The 15,655-nt window shown below is 44.3% G+C and overlaps 1 long non-coding RNA gene across 3 annotated transcripts; it reads left to right on the top strand.

Moving 5' to 3' along the window:
- The first annotated feature begins 315 nt into the window (after positions 1-315).
- LOC147367299 (uncharacterized) lies at positions 316-8,315 on the top strand. 3 transcript variants are annotated; one of them, XR_015169184.1, is made up of 2 exons: positions 316-484; positions 6,947-8,315. It is a non-coding gene; the product is annotated as an uncharacterized LOC147367299 (long non-coding RNA). The 3 variants fall into 3 exon arrangements; XR_015169186.1 differs by having other exon boundaries at positions 377-450; XR_015169185.1 differs by lacking the exon at positions 316-484 and adding an exon at positions 772-1,308.
- The last annotated feature ends 7,340 nt before the right edge of the window (positions 8,316-15,655 follow it).

The raw sequence follows: 15,655 nt of genomic DNA on the forward strand, positions 1-15,655 counted from the left end.
ACCACAAGCCTGTTGATAATTGTCCACTGTTAGCTACCTAGGCTTAAGGCATATAAATCATGAGTTAACTTTGATTGTATCTTTCTTTTTCTTGTGTTTGGACTAGTTTCAGGGAATTTGGGGAGGTGGGTTTGGGCACATACACTTAGGGTATATAAGGTTTTCAGAAAAACTGGTCAGGGTTCTTGGCTAAGAGGAGATTCTGCTTGGGCCCGCTGGTGTAATAAACTGCACGCCACTATCTGAATTGTCCTTCTGAGTGAGTTTGTTTCTCAGAATGCATGGCTACAACATTTGGTGCATTGGCCGGGAAACTCCTCACTTTGAGGAGACAAGTCCCATTTGGGACTACTAAGAGGACTTGCGGCTTGAATATTCTAGATGGGGGAAGGCGCCTGACCTTTCTGGAAGGATTCTGCTTCTCAATGCCTGGACCTTTCACGCTAGCAGGTAGTGGACAGCCCCAGGGGAACTGAGCGCTCAGGTGAGGAGAAGCCCACCCAGCAGGGTGGAAGAGGGGGCATGATCACCCCCTGGGAGGGACTAGAAGGGGCACGGACCCACAGGAGCCTGAAATAGGCAGGCAGCAGCGATTGCTTGGTACACAGGTCGACGAGTGTGTTAGGGCTTAGGAAGGAAGTTTGTGAAGGTCATTTAGGAGGTGTGTCCATGCCGTCTTGGGGAAAATTATAACCAAGTAATCACCAGGGGATTTTTAGGAGAAGAAACTTGGTCCTTGTGTGCTCATATTCTACTCTCCCCTAGGAGGTGTCCTGTCTGCTGTGAAATTCTTGACCCCCTCCGAACTGTCAGGCTAGAAGGAGGGGGATACATAAGTGAGTATGAACTGGCTTTTCTGGAGATGGCCTGGGACGTGGGATATTTAACCCATCTGTGTTTTCATCCACACCTGATCAAGGCCACCAAGGCAGAATGGACTTTAAGCAAGAAACAGTCTTGGACCACATGGTGTTCTGGTTCGGCCATGCTGACCAGCAGATTAAGACACGCTGATCCCCCTTCTCCCTCTGGGATCTGGCAGGATTTGGACGAGGATGACCTGCCCCTCCCCCATACTGGATGATAACACGCCTGCCGCCCAGTGCTCCACCAGGACCGGAGGCCACCTTAATGCCCAATCCAGGGCCAGGTGAAGTTCCTACAGCAGCCGCTGCTCCTCCACCAGCTCTCCCGGAGGTCATAGAGCCACCACCTCAGCAGGCTCCAATCCTGGTGGCAGAAGCCTCTGACCAACACTTCCAGGATCCAGCTCCAGATGAACCGCCCAAGCTATACCCTCCTCTCCCAGTGAGTACTGACAAGAAGGGGAAAGGAGACACCAGAATCATACGGAGGCTGTGTTCTGCTAAGGAGCCAGAGGAAAGGGCCCCGCTACAAATGCCCTTCAGAGAGTTACAGCAACCTCCGGTTCAGGGGACAGATGGCCACTACTGTCAGCCCCTCATAGCCTATTTTTACCAAATTAGGCTAATGGAGACTATTTTTCAAACCTACTGCCCTACGTGGGATGACATACTCCAACTACTAGTCTCCCTCTTCGGCACTGAGGAAAGATACGGAATCCTAACTGAGGCCAGAAAATGGTTAAGAGAAATGGTACCTGAGGCTACTGCAAACCTGCAGCAGTGGGCAGAACTAGCCACACCCGATGAGAGGCCCAATTGGGACTGTAACATAGAGGAAGGGAGAGGCCACCTGGAGAGATATCGGGCGACTATTTTACAAGGTCTCAAGAGGGGGGCCCGAAAAGCTATGAGTATGGGAAAATCCTCCAAAGTGATTCTAAGGGAAAGTGAATCACTCTCTGAGCTCTATGAAAGACTGTGCAAGGCCTGTAGACTTTATACACCAATAGATCCAGAGGCTGCTGTGCCGAGGACCAGCCCCGGCTGATCCAGGGTATTCGAAGGGGAGACGGCGTCGGCGACCTATTCAAATGGTAATTAGAGATATAAAGAGTAATAGAATGAGGATAGCTCAGTAGGAAAATTCAGTGGAGAAAAGAGGCTGAGTAGCTTGGTTTACGCGGAAAATCAATATAACCCGTGACACCAGGTTAGCTCTGACCACGGAGGCCGCAGGCGCCCTCTCGAATAGCGGAAGGTGCCCCACCTTAGACACCTTCTCGAGTGGGTCTTAGAAGCCCAGGCAAATAAGTGGTCGCAGAGGATATCCACACTCCAGATGGAGACTTCAGCCGGAAGTTAAAGGAAAGAATGACATGGGGAGACCAAGCATTGGTGAGCAAGGCCCATAGCTTTATTTTTAACAGGGGCTTTTATACCCTAAGTTACACATAGAGGATAATAGGGGATGCAAAGTCAGCAGTCTTTGATTCTTATCAAAAACCAGGGTTTCTTTCCTGCAAATTTATCATATACAAATGGTTTAGGTGATTTACATCATCTTCTGGCCAGAAGGCCTACTAACATTTTATGACTCTTGACAAGAACTTATCAACAAAGACTTATTTTCTCTAAGAGTAATTATTTTAAGGTTTGGCGCCATCTTCCAAAGATAAAATTGCATTCCTATAGGGCGGATGTGTAATGGGTTTACAACAAAGGAAAGAATTTATTACCTTAAGGGTCTAAAGTTACTAACACCAAGGCCACTACTTATTTTTTCTATATACCAACTATTAATTAATACACATTCAAGGATACAATTCAGGGGATGTGAAAACTTGGCAACAAGCATTGACTCATCAATGAAATCCTTTACTAGTTTATTCTGACAGTTTCTAACTCTCTGAGAGGCTCTAAGCTATTTGAATATCTTAAACTTCCCGTGCCTCTGGAGGCTAGGAGACTGTAAACAATCGTATGCATAGCTGCAGGAGTCCAGGTAAACTTGTCAGGCGAGTTAGAGAGCCATCTGAGGGGTTTGGATTTAAACATTCCTAATTGCCCAGGAACTTTATTAGTTGGAGCTCTAAGTTAACTCTTTGACAGAGAGAGAGCGAGATGGTGGTAGGGGACAGCCCCCAGTAAAGTCAGAGGTGAGAGCACAAAGCAATAAAGTAGGCAGACTCTGGTTTTTTGGGGGGAAAATGCTCGAGAATATCCGGGCGGACTCCTGAGGCTCGATCCTGCCTTTGCGTATGCCGAGCCTCCTTCCTCATGACCTTTGTCACGAGCGGAATGCCTCACCGGCTCCCGGCACTGCTGGGTCTCAGATAGTGATTAAATGCAGCCTTTGTGTCTCAAGCCTACCCCAAAAATGTCAGATTGGGGAACACCAAGTGACTCATGAGTTTTTATACATCCCTGAATGCCCAGTACCTTTGTTGGGAAGAGACTTGCTGTCTAAATTGGGGGCACAAGTGACCTTTCCCCCCACGAAAGATCCACTCTTTGAGTGGGCTCACCCACCTATTTACTCTTTCTCTCGGACACACCTCAAGATGAATGCAGGTTGCATGATCTCCTGGAAGGGAAACCAGACGGGCTAAACAGTGGAGAGAGAGAGCTAACTCAACATATTCCCCGAGGTCTGGGTAGAAGACAACCTCCTACTCCCCCAGGTTTGCAAAACAAGTCCCAGTGGTAATAGAACTCAAACCCTGTACAATTATGTCAGAATCCACCTTGGGTTATGCCAGACCTTGCTAAGCCATTTACTCTTTACGTGACTGAAAAGGACAAGGTGGCTATGGAAGTGTTGTACCCAGACTATGGGGACATGGGACAGACCCATGGCTTATCTCCTGAAATGGCTGGACAATGTTGCCACTGGGTGGCTGGGATGCTTACGGGCAGTTTCTGTGGTTGCCTTACTGGTCCGGGAGGCAACCAAGCTGAATTTGGGCCAAGATTTGATCATAAAAGTCCCACATGAGGTCAACACTCTCCTGCGAGGGGACCCCCATAATTGGCTGTCAACATCCCGGATTATTCAATATCAAGGGCTGCTATGTGAGAACACTAACCTCCGTATTGAGCCTTGCCAGACTTTAAACCCAGCCACACTCCTGCCAGTGGGAGAGGATGGACCTTCTTATGACTGTGGAGAAATCTTAAAAGAGGTACACAAAAATAAACTCAAAATGGATTAAAGATCTAAACGTAAGACCAGAAACTATAAAACTCCTAGAGGAGAACATAGGCAAAACACTCTCTGACATACATCACAGCAGGATCCTCTATGACCCACCTCCCAGAATATTGGAAATAAAAGCAAAAATAAACAAATGGGACCTAATTAACCTTAAAAGCTTCTGCACATCAAAGGAAACTATTAGCAAGGTGAAAAGACAGCCTTCAGAATGGGAGAAAATAATAGCAAATGAAGCAACTGACAAACAACTAATCTCAAAAATATACAAGCAACTCCTACAGCTCAACTCCAGAAAAATAAATGACCCAATCAAAAAATGGGCCAAAGAGCTAAATAGACATTTCTCCAAAGAAGACATACAGAGGGCTAACAAACACATGAAAAGATGCTCAACATCACTCATTATCAGAGAAATGCAAATCAAAACCACTATGAGGTACCATTTCACACCAGTCAGAATGGCTGCGATCCAAAAGTCTACAAATAATAAATGCTGGAGAGGGTGTGGAGAAAAGGGAACCCTCTTACACTGTTGGTGGGAATGCAAACTAGTACAGCCACTATGGAGAACAGTGTGGAGATTCCTTCAAAAACTGGAAATAGAACTGCCTTATGATCCAGCAATCCCACTGCTGGGCATACACACTGAGGAAACCAGAAGGGAAAGAGACACGTGTACCCCAATGTTCATCGCAGCACTGTTTATAATAGCCAGGACATGGAAGCAACCTAGATGTCCATCAGCAGATGAATGGATAAGAAAGCTGTGGTACATATACACAATGGAGTATTACTCAGCCATTAAAAAGAATACATTTGAATCAGTTCTAATGAGGTGGATGAAACTGGAGCCTATTATACAGAGTGAAGTAAGCCAGAAGGAAAAACATAAATACAGTATACTAATGCATATATATGGAATTTAGAAAGATGGTAACAATAACCCTGTGTACGAGACAGCAAAAGAGACATTGATGTATAGAACAGTCTTATGGACTCTGTGGGACAGGGAGAGGGTGGGAAGATTTGGGAGAATGACATTGAAACATGTAAAATATCATGTAAGAAACGAGTTGCCAGTCCAGGTTTGATGCACGATACTGGATGCTTGGGGCTAGTGCACTGGGATGACCCAGAGGGATGGTATGGGGAGGGAGGAGGGAGGAGGGTTCAGGATGGGGAACACATGTATACCTGTGGCGGATTCATTTTGATATTTGGCAAAACTAATACAATTATGTAAAATTTAAAAATAAAATAAAATTAAAAAAAAAAGTCAAAAAAAAAAAAAAAAAAAAAGAGGCCTACACTAGCAGATCCAACCTCCGAGACCAACCGATTCCAGACCCTGATTGGATCCTATATACTGATTGCACTAGCCTGATAAAATGAGGACAACAGCTGTCAAGTTACATCATAGTCACAGAAAAGATTATCATCGAAGCTGGCTCCTTGCCACAATACTGGTCTGCTCAACAAGATGAGTTATGGGCCTTGGTTCGAGCACTCCAGCTATCAAAAGGCAAGAAAGTAAACATGTACACTGACTCCAGGTATGCTTTTGCCACAGTACATGTACATGGGGCTCTGTATAAGGAAAGAGGCCTTTTGACAGCTAGTGGAAAATATATTAAAAATAAAGAAGAAATTCTGACCCTATTAGATGCTATCTGGGAACCAGAAAGGGTTGCAGTCATACATTTCTGAGGACATCAAAAAGAGGATAACCCCCAGGCTCAGGGAAACAGACTGGTAGATAAGACTGCTAAACAAGCAGCCAAGGGCATGGAGGATGACAAGTGAGGCCCCTATTAAAGCTCTCATATTGGCGGAGCTGCCTGAGCTAATGCTGGAGTCTCCAAAATACACTGAAGCCTAAAACCAACTAGCCAAAGCAGAAGGGGCTATCAAGACTGAAAAGGGATGATGGGAATTGCCAAGTGGCAAATTATTGGTACCAGAGGAGCTGGCACCCACTCTGGTAAGCCAAACACACCAAGTGACCCACCTAGGCCATAATAAACTGGAAGAGCTAATTCGAAAACATTTTTTGGTTCCCTGCCTCTCTTCCCTACGTAGGACAGAATCTCAGAACTGCACTGCCTGCTCACAGGTTAATGCTGCCTCTCAGCATAGACAAAAACCTCCAGAGATTCAACTGAAAGGCACGCTGCCCTTTGAACACCTGGAAGTGGACTTCACTGAAATGAAACCTCACCAACACTACCGTTAAGTTCTCGGGATGGGTAGAAGCTTTCCCTATGTGGTCTGAAAGAGCATCAGAAGTAGAGTGGTGCCTGCTTAGGGAAATAGTTCCCAGATTTGGATTTCCTACCAGCATTGGATCAGACAATGGCCCAGCTTTTGTAGCTGATTTAGTACAACAAATAAGCAAAACCTTAAACATCAAATGGAAACTGCACACTGCATATAGGCCCCAGAGTTCTGTGATGGTGGAACGAACTAACCAGATACTTGAAGAGACACTCTCCAAATGGATCGTAGAGATTGACTGCTCCTGGGTGGACTTGCTTCCGATGGCCCTACTCAGACTCAGGATGACCCCACAGTCCCAAGGCTATTCTCCATATGAAATTGTGTATGGGAGGCCCCCTCCCATAATAAAGCAGGTGTCAACAAATTTGCCTCAGGTAAGGGGGGATAGGATTTCACAGCAGATGGAACTGGATAATGTAATAAATCAGGTAACTAAGTTTGTACAAAAAAGGGTGCCATTCCCCCTTGGGGAACAGATTCATGAGTTTACGCTTGGTGACCAAGTATGGGTCAAAGATTGGAAACATGATTTACTAGCCCCCTTGGTGGAAGGGCCCTTATACTGTTATTCTATCTACCCCTACTGCAGTTAAGTTGCAGGTATTGCCCCTTGGATCCATCATACGAGGGTGAAGAGAGCATACCATGCAGACCCAGAAAACGCTGAGTGGACTGCACAGAGGGACCCTGCTGACCCTTGAGAGATGGAGATCGTCCTTAAGAAGAAGAAAAAGAAGATCATGGAGGAGCCCCTTCAGGATGAAGTGGTATAATCAACTCCTGCTGCTTGGTCTCATCAACGTGCACATTCCTATGTGGACTTCCACAATACCTCAACTATTGGGTATGTGGGGCTATTCCTCTGTCTATGATGGATGGACTTCCCTGGTGGGTGTCACTGCTCCACCAAGGAGATTTTAAACCACTCTGCTCTTTTCTGGGACAACAAAAAGAGATTTTCCTTTCTCTTGTGGACCATAATCTCTCCCTGCTCTCTAAGTGTAAGCCAGACCTACAGTCAATAGACTCAGGTCATGGGGTTACACATTATGTAAACACCAGTTTCATAAAAGTAACAGAAGTGGTAATTCAAATTAGAATGGTTTTAGACATGCTCACAGCTGCTCAAGGAGGGACCTGTGCTATAATTAAAGTTGAATATTGTGTATATATTCCTGATTTATCTGGAAATGTATCAGCTGCTTTAGATGTCATGAAAAAACAGGTAAAAGCAATGTCAAATGAAAACATTCCTTTCTGGACTTCGGTACTCTCTTGGGTGAAGGGTGATTGGTGGAAAACTGTATTTACCTTTGCTATAGTTGCTTTGATAGTTCTGCTCTGTGGACCCTGCATTTTACAATGCATTATGAACTTTGTAACACAAAGGTTGGTGTCGTTCTCCCAAATTGGTGGTCGGAGAGCCAGGGTGCAATATATCGTTATGAATGATGCTCATACTATGTGTTAAGAGCATCAAGAGTGGGGAATGAAGGAGGAAACAGAACAGGCTCTGTCTTGAAAGCAGGACTCCATCTTGGGCCTGACTGAGGACTTAGAGCTATATGCCCATTATCTATGGAAACAACATACCAACTGGAAAACCAGGCCCCCAGAAGGAAGAGCCCCAGGGCTCTCCATCGCCTAAAAGAATACCTTAATTATCTGTGTAATCGAATAGAATCATACATTCTATTATGCTTACTGGGGTATGACCACAAGCCTATTGATAAGTGTCCACTGTTAACTACCTAGGCTTACGGCATATAAATCATGGGTTAACTTTGATTGTATCTTTCTTTTTCTTGTGTTTGGACTAGTTTCAGGGAATTTGGGGAGGTGGGTTTGGGCACATACACTTAGGGTATATAAGGTTTTCAGAAAAACTGGTCCAGGTCCTTGGCTAAGAGGAGACTCTGCCTTGGGCCCGCTGGTGTAATAAATTGCACTCCACTATCTGCATTGTCCTTCTGAGTGAGTTTGTTTCCCAGAACACGTGGCTACAACACTAGCATATTTCTAAATCTATTGGGATACTGTGATGCTGAATCAAGAGAATAGTAGAGAGAGACTTGACTGGCTTGAAAGGAGAGAGAAAAAGGATTGAGTTTAGCAGACAGGCTAAACTGACCAATATGTTATGTTGCCCTGGAAGGGAGGAGAAGCTCAGTGGGAGGATCTGGAGAGAGTGCGGGAGATTGCATGTAAATACCTTGGAACAGCCATTGATGTAAGAGAATTGGAAAGTAGACAAAGGGGCTTTGAACAGAGTTACATTGGCTTATGAATTAGATCCCTTTTCATATTCTTTAAGAGGCATAAATAATGCTTGTGATTCCTTTTTAATTACCATTTAGTGCCAGGATTTGTCTCTTTGAAGATGAGTCCCTCCAGAGATTGTGTAATATAGCAGGTCATTTATTACATCATGATAGATTGGAAACTGTTAGTCTTTTTGTGGACCACCTGCAAAGGGAAGATGTGTAGTATTTGTGGGTAGGCAGTGAGGAGGGCAGGTCCCATTGTACTTCTTGCTTGGGTCCTCCCTGTGCTGGCTGGATGCTGTACCCAAGAACCAGCGACCTGTGCTCTGGGTCTGGGACAGTGAGAGGGGTTCTGCTGAGGGTCTGCTACCAATTATTAGCATTCCCAAGGCCACACACTGAGCAGCAAGACTGAGGCTTTGCAAATGAAATGGTACCTGGATACTGTAACCATGAGAATCAGAGGGACTCAGCAAACAAGGAATATGGAGGTAGTACATTTGTGGTATCCACTGAAAAACTATACGTGGCCTAAAAGTTGAGAGTTAGATTTATTTGGTGGAAACTATGAGGACCTCAAGCATCCCAGGTGACCCTGGGAGAACTGTTTTCCAAAGAGACTGGGGGAGAAGTCACACTACATAGAAGTTTTACAGTAAGGGGCAGGTAATCTGAGTATTAAAAGATTATTGTTAATTAAGGAAAACCAGCAGAGAAGGTGATGGCATCCCACTCCAGTACTCTTGCCTGGAAAATCCCATGGGCGGAAGAGCCTGGTAGGCTGCAGTCCATGGGGTCTCTAGGAGTCGGACACGACTGAGCGACTTCATTTTCACTTTTCAGTTTCATGCATTGGAGAAGGAAATGGCAACCCACTCCAGTGTTCTTGCCTGGAGAATCCCAGGGACAGGGGAGTCTGGTGGGCTGTCGTCTATGGGGTCGCAAAGAATCGGACACGACTGAAGCGACTTAGCAAGCATAGAAAGTAAGCAAGGAAAACCAGATATATCCTATCCCTGGTGGCTCAGATGGTAAAGCATCTGCCCGCAATGCAGGAGACCCGGGTTCGATTCCTGGCTTGGGAAGATCCCTTGGAGAAGGAAATGGCAATCCACTCCAGCACTCTTGCCTGGAAAATCCCATGGATGGAGGAGACTGATAGGCTACAGTCCATGGGGTCGCAAAGAGTCGGACACGACTAAGCGACTTCACTTTCTTTTCTTTCTTTTATGTATGGGAAGATGCAAGCATATGGGCTTACTGAAATAACTTCTTTCATATGCACCTCATCTATCTGGGGCCAAATCCTGCTCTTTGATTGTTCCTGTTCTTAATTCCTCATTCACACTAAGGGGTGGCAGATGTGGTGATGGCTGCCTCTTGCACTTTCTTGCATCCCCTTGAGCTCCTCAGTGCTTACAGGAGAAGCAGTTGATAGCTGCTGGATAGCTGGTATTGTTTTCTGGGCTCATAAATTTACATTTGAAAGGCTGGAATCCCTGATGACTGTGATATCCTTGTTTACTGTTAAGGCAGAAAATGTTTCACAGTAGAATGGTGACCCAAAGTCCTAATTCTTATTCTACTGCTGTGCTGTGGTGAGAGGTTGGCTGATGATGTCCAGGAACATCAGTGAAGCTGATAAGTGAATGGTGATGACAGTCCAATGAAGTCAAGTGATACTGGATCTCTATCAGTTGTCAGAGCAGGAAGCCAATTCATGAGCTGATGCTCTCTTTGGTCTATGTACTATGAGTGGCCATCTCTGAACATTGCAGGCACTATTGGGATGTCTTGTACCCTGGGGAAACCTGGCTTCTTTAGGATGAGTGCCTTCCTGATCATACTATAGACCCTACAGTCATCCTCCAATCCCAATTTTTGATGGTGATCTTGATCACAAGCCAAGTGAAGCAAATATCACAAATGATGTATGTGACAAATATAACATTTTTCAAGGATAAACAGGAAGTTTATAAACAGGAAGATCTAACATGGCTTGGGATTGTTTTGACTAACCCCAGGACTTCCCTGGTGGCTCAGATTGCAATGCGGGAGACTGGGTTTTGACCCCTGGGTCAGGAAGACCCCCTAGAGAAGGGAATGGTGACCCACTTCAGTATTCCTGCCTGGAGAATTCCATGAACAGAGGAGCCTGGAGGGCTACAGTCCATGGGCTCCCAAAAACTTGGACATGACTGAGCGACTAACACTTGCATCCTTTCACCTGGCCTGCTGCCTTTATACCTTTTCATATCATATATCAGTAACACTTGTCTTCAGGGCTATGTTGTGTTCAGGGCTTGTAGTAAATGTATGCTTTAATTGATGATACAATGTAATAGTTAGGAAAATAAATTTGGGACCAACCTGCTTGAGTTCAGATACCAGCTCTTCCACTTACTAACAGTGATACTGAGCAAATTACTAAAGTTCTTGGGCCTGTAAAACTGGGTTACTGAGAGTATTAAACTCATAATGTTTGTTGTGACGATTGAGTTAATACTTGTAGAAATAGAAGAAACCTGGTGCATAGTTTTGAGAAATTATCATTGGTATAACTAAATGTAGAACAGTACTCCTCAAAGGATGGCCCCAGGATCACTCAAGTCAGAGTCACAGTAGGGCCAGGAGGTGGGAGGGGGGGCCTGTTAAGTGAGAAGACATTTAAACAGGGAAACCAGAATCTATAGAGAAAAGCCCAAGCATTGCCTCTGTCAACAAATACTGCATGGAATTCTTAAGTAAAGACAAAGAACTCCTGTGGTATGCAGGATTCTCCTGATGCCCTGTTCCCCGCCACCTCCTCCCACCCCCACATACCTGCTGAGTGAACCATGGCTGGCTATTCAAATACTAAATCTAGGTGCTTCTGGGAAGAGATTTGTGGATAGAAGTAAAACCTCTATTCAATTGACTTTAAAATATAGAGATTAACTGGGAGGGCTAGATCTATTACAGGAGCCCTGTAAAAGGCAGAAGACTTTAGAAAGATTTGGCAGAAGGGGTTATCTTAACCATTGCTAATTTACAACAGAGGGGGTGTATATGAGAAGAAATGAAGGCACACTTAAGACACTGAGAGGGAAGCCCTCAGCTTCTCCCAGGGACCTCAGTCTTACAACCTCAAGGAACTAAGTTCTGCCAGCCAACTGCATTAACTGGATTCCATCAGAGATTCTAGAAAAGAGTATATCCCTGATGACATCTTGTTGCTGGCCTTCTGAGATCCTGAGCAGAGGACTCAGTTGAGCCTGGGAAGACTTCTGACCTATTGAACTGTGAGATAGTAAATGGGTGCTTCCTTAAGCTATGAAGTTGGGGTTGATTTATATTGCAGCATTAGATTGTAACTAGTGCAACCACAGACAGAATGGGAAGGGCACTGGACTTGGAATATCTCACTAGAGGTGTATCTTCTGGCAAGCTATGAACTTTCCTTTTTTTCTTCATCTGTAAGATAGTAACAGTAAATAATATTTAAAAATACAGAATTATAGTAATATTTAAGTGAAATAACTTATACAAAATGTCTTTTACAGTATAAAACATCCTCTTAACAAAATAGGAGTTTATGAGTTTTTTTTTTTTTTTTTCCCTCAAGCATAGTCTCTCCATTGGAGCTTATTCAAAATACCAATTAATAAGTGTCTTTGTAAAGCAGGGGCATCCCCAATAATATTCTATGGTTCTGAGACTGAATAGATTACTGTCCCCAATTTATATGTGCCCGCATACATGCTCAGTAGCTTCAGTCCTGTCTGACTCTTTGAGACCCTATGGACTGTAGCCTGTCAGGCTCCTCTGTCCATGCGTTTCTTCAGGCAAGAATACTGGAGTGAGTTGCCATGCCCTCCTCCTTATATGTGCCTACTCATTACCTAAGGCTGCAAGCCTAGCTCTGTTTCTGCCCAGAGGCTGTTGGTCCTTGAGAAGTTACTGGTGCACTTCCTGGAAGGGCTTATCCTCATTTTGGGGCACCCTCCTTACACCAGATCTTCAGCAAACACTCTTGAAGCAGATGCTCCTTGTATCTCTGGTGACCATGAGTAAACCTTATGTAAGCTTTTTTCTTAGTTGTTGTGTACCACCACAAGCAGCAGCTCCACACCCTCCTTCAAGGAATGTGTGACTACTTTTAATAATATACTAGGGTTGAAGGACACCCTAAGAAACATGTGAAAACCACAGCAGGGTCTTCCTGAGCAAACTAGTGAGCTTTTTATTAGTCGAGTTTGAAGGTAAAGTCCAAAGTAGATGGAATTGTATAATAAAAATGATTTTAGACATTACCACGAAGGGGAAAGAACATGAGACCATTGTCAATAGGAAAGGAATTTTAGGAGAAGAACCCACAAGAGGCAAAGCTGGAAAGCCATGTACTACACATCTCCACAGTGTGCCATTAACATAGATTGTGCTATGCAACCTCCCCAGAAAAGTCTGATGGAAGATTTCATTACAGTTCTGCTATTTTGTGTGACATATAAAACCTCTTCCTCTCTCTGCATGAAATCTAAGTGAAATCTGCATGACTTTCTAATGCAATATTTTGGAGGATATGGTCAAGTACTTTACACAGACTCATGTTGGCTGTGACAAAAGAGGCAAAGCTCAGCAGGATGAAGTGACTAATCCAGGGCAATTCATGGGTACCCACTATGGGTCTGGCGCTGTGCTAGGGTAAATACATAAATAAATATATTCATACTACATGAAAAATTCTAAGTCATCACAATAATCTTGCAGGATAATTTTATTCCTAGTTAGCAAGAGAGAAAGCTCAGAGATGTCAGCCATTTGTTAACACTGCAGAAGGCTGGGATCGATTGAACCCCAGGCCATGTGCTACCCATTGCAGCACACTGTCTGCTTTAAAGATGAAAAGAACTATGGGCAAAGGGGCTTACCAGTTTCTTGTTTCATCAATAACTTCCAGAAATCCTGATGCTAGGGGACTTGGGGGGATGTCAAGCCTCAGGGAGCTTTGGCCAACTCTCTTGCCAGTGTCATTAATCTTAGAGAAAGGCTCAGACTAAGAGAGTGAGGCTCACCTGCTGAGGGACATTGTCAGGTTGGCTTGGGGAAAACTTTCTACTTTCTCTTCTGGATACTGTCTAACAGAGGGAAACAAATATCTTCACCATTCCTCCCTTTCATAGAGATATTCTATGCCCAGAATTTTCAAAAAGCAGCTCAAGAAACAAATAACCTTTGTTCCAATAATTTATCATTTTCGTAACTTGATAATAGGGCTCTTCCAGCTGGGCCACTGTATTATAATGAAGCATGTCAAAGAGATCTTGAAGCTTAATGAATACAAAGAAATTAAACTTCCAAACCTGCTTATTTGAACAATCACCACTGCCCACCCCCACCCCCCCTTTTTTGGTGTGTTTCTGAGCCATTAAAGAAACTAATTACTTTCTCTTCCATTTGCCCAATAACAGAGGTCAGACTTGAATGTGTAAGCAATGAATGGCTCACCCCTTTGACTTTGCATCAGCACAGGCAGAGATTACCCCTTGTGGTGATGAGGCTTTCTCTCCTCCCTTCCTTGCAAAAGATGTATTGTTTTACAGAAACATCAGGCAGGCACCTCTTTTAGAATAATCATATAACTTAGAGCAAGTGTAAATATGAAATGTCTGGGAATAAAAGGAAAAAAGCAGTGTTGGGGGGCTCTATTAAGCTGTCAGGAACTGCTGACAGAGCCGTTTGGTGACTAAAGGGGAATGTTGACAGGAGGGAGAACTGACTATAGTGCTGACTGGTCAGGGATGTGTTGGTAGGAGAGAGGAGGAAGCCAACTTTTCAGATACCTTGAGATAACAAAATGCATCCCCTATGTAGTTGATGGAAGCCATTTTTATGATTGATAGTAATGATACACTATTGGTAGAGGGCCACGGGTAAACCAGTTGTCCAGGAGGACAGGGCATGAGGGACTGAAGTAGGAGAGCCCAGGAAGATGCCCAGAGTAAGGGCTCCATCTTCAGGCAGACCTGGAGACCTTCTTGTTTACTTATGATGATACCTTGTGTAAGTTACTACACACCTTTTTTTTTGTCCATCTATAAAGTGGGCATGGTCACTTGGTGGTGTTTTTTATAAAGATTAAATGAAACACATTAGTGCTTAACTGATGCCTGGTCTATAGTAGGTTGTAAATAAATAATAGTAGATTTATTATTAAAGTAAATTCCAGTAATCAAGGCTTGAATTTCAGAATAAGGCAATTAGGGGCTGTCGCCATTGTGAGCCTTGCCAAGACCCTTATGAAACAAAAAATGGATCAGAGGGTCCTTGGGGACAAAGCTCATAAGTCTACTTCTTTGCCCAAGTTTTCATGGCTTAGGAATCTTGAGGTCAGGCAAGGGGATAAGGCAGAGAATGCTGCCTGGGGTTATAAAGTTCTTGGAGTCAGGAGTTTTAACACCACCCCTTCTTCCAACCTGAGAATTTGAGAAAGTGACTTGTTCTCTGCAGAAGTTTATTTCCTTATTGATAAAAACTAGAGTAAAGGAACCCCACTCCAGTACTCTTGCCTGGAAAATCCCATGGATGGAGGAGCCTGGTAGGCCGCAGTCCATGGGGTCGCTAAGAGTCAGACATGACGAGCGACTTCACTTTCACTTTTCACTTTTCACTTTCATGCATTAGAGAAGGAAATGGCAACCCACTCCAGTGTTCTTGCCTGGAGAATCCCAGGGACGGGGGAGCCTGGTGGGCTGCCATCTCTGGGGTCGCACAGAATCGGACACGACTGAAGCGACTTAGTAGTAGTAGTGGTAGTAGAGTAAAGGAGGTTGAATTATCTACCCTATTAATCTCTTCCAGTTGTGATATCTGAGAATTCCAGGTATGAAAGTTAAGGTCCTTAGAAGTCACATGTCCTTGCTTCTGCTAAGATCCACAATTCCATCTCTACAGGCCATCATCTGATCCCAGAACAGTGAGTTTTAAGAGCTCCTTCCTGGACTCCATGTCTCTGACTTTGTCATTTCCAAATACTCATTCAAGGACTCTGGCTT

Source organism: Bos grunniens, chromosome 8, assembly GCF_055505025.1.
Source record: "Bos grunniens cultivar Pamir isolate PY7600 chromosome 8, Bosgru_T2T1.0, whole genome shotgun sequence".
Taxonomy (NCBI): domain Eukaryota; kingdom Metazoa; phylum Chordata; class Mammalia; order Artiodactyla; family Bovidae; genus Bos; species Bos grunniens.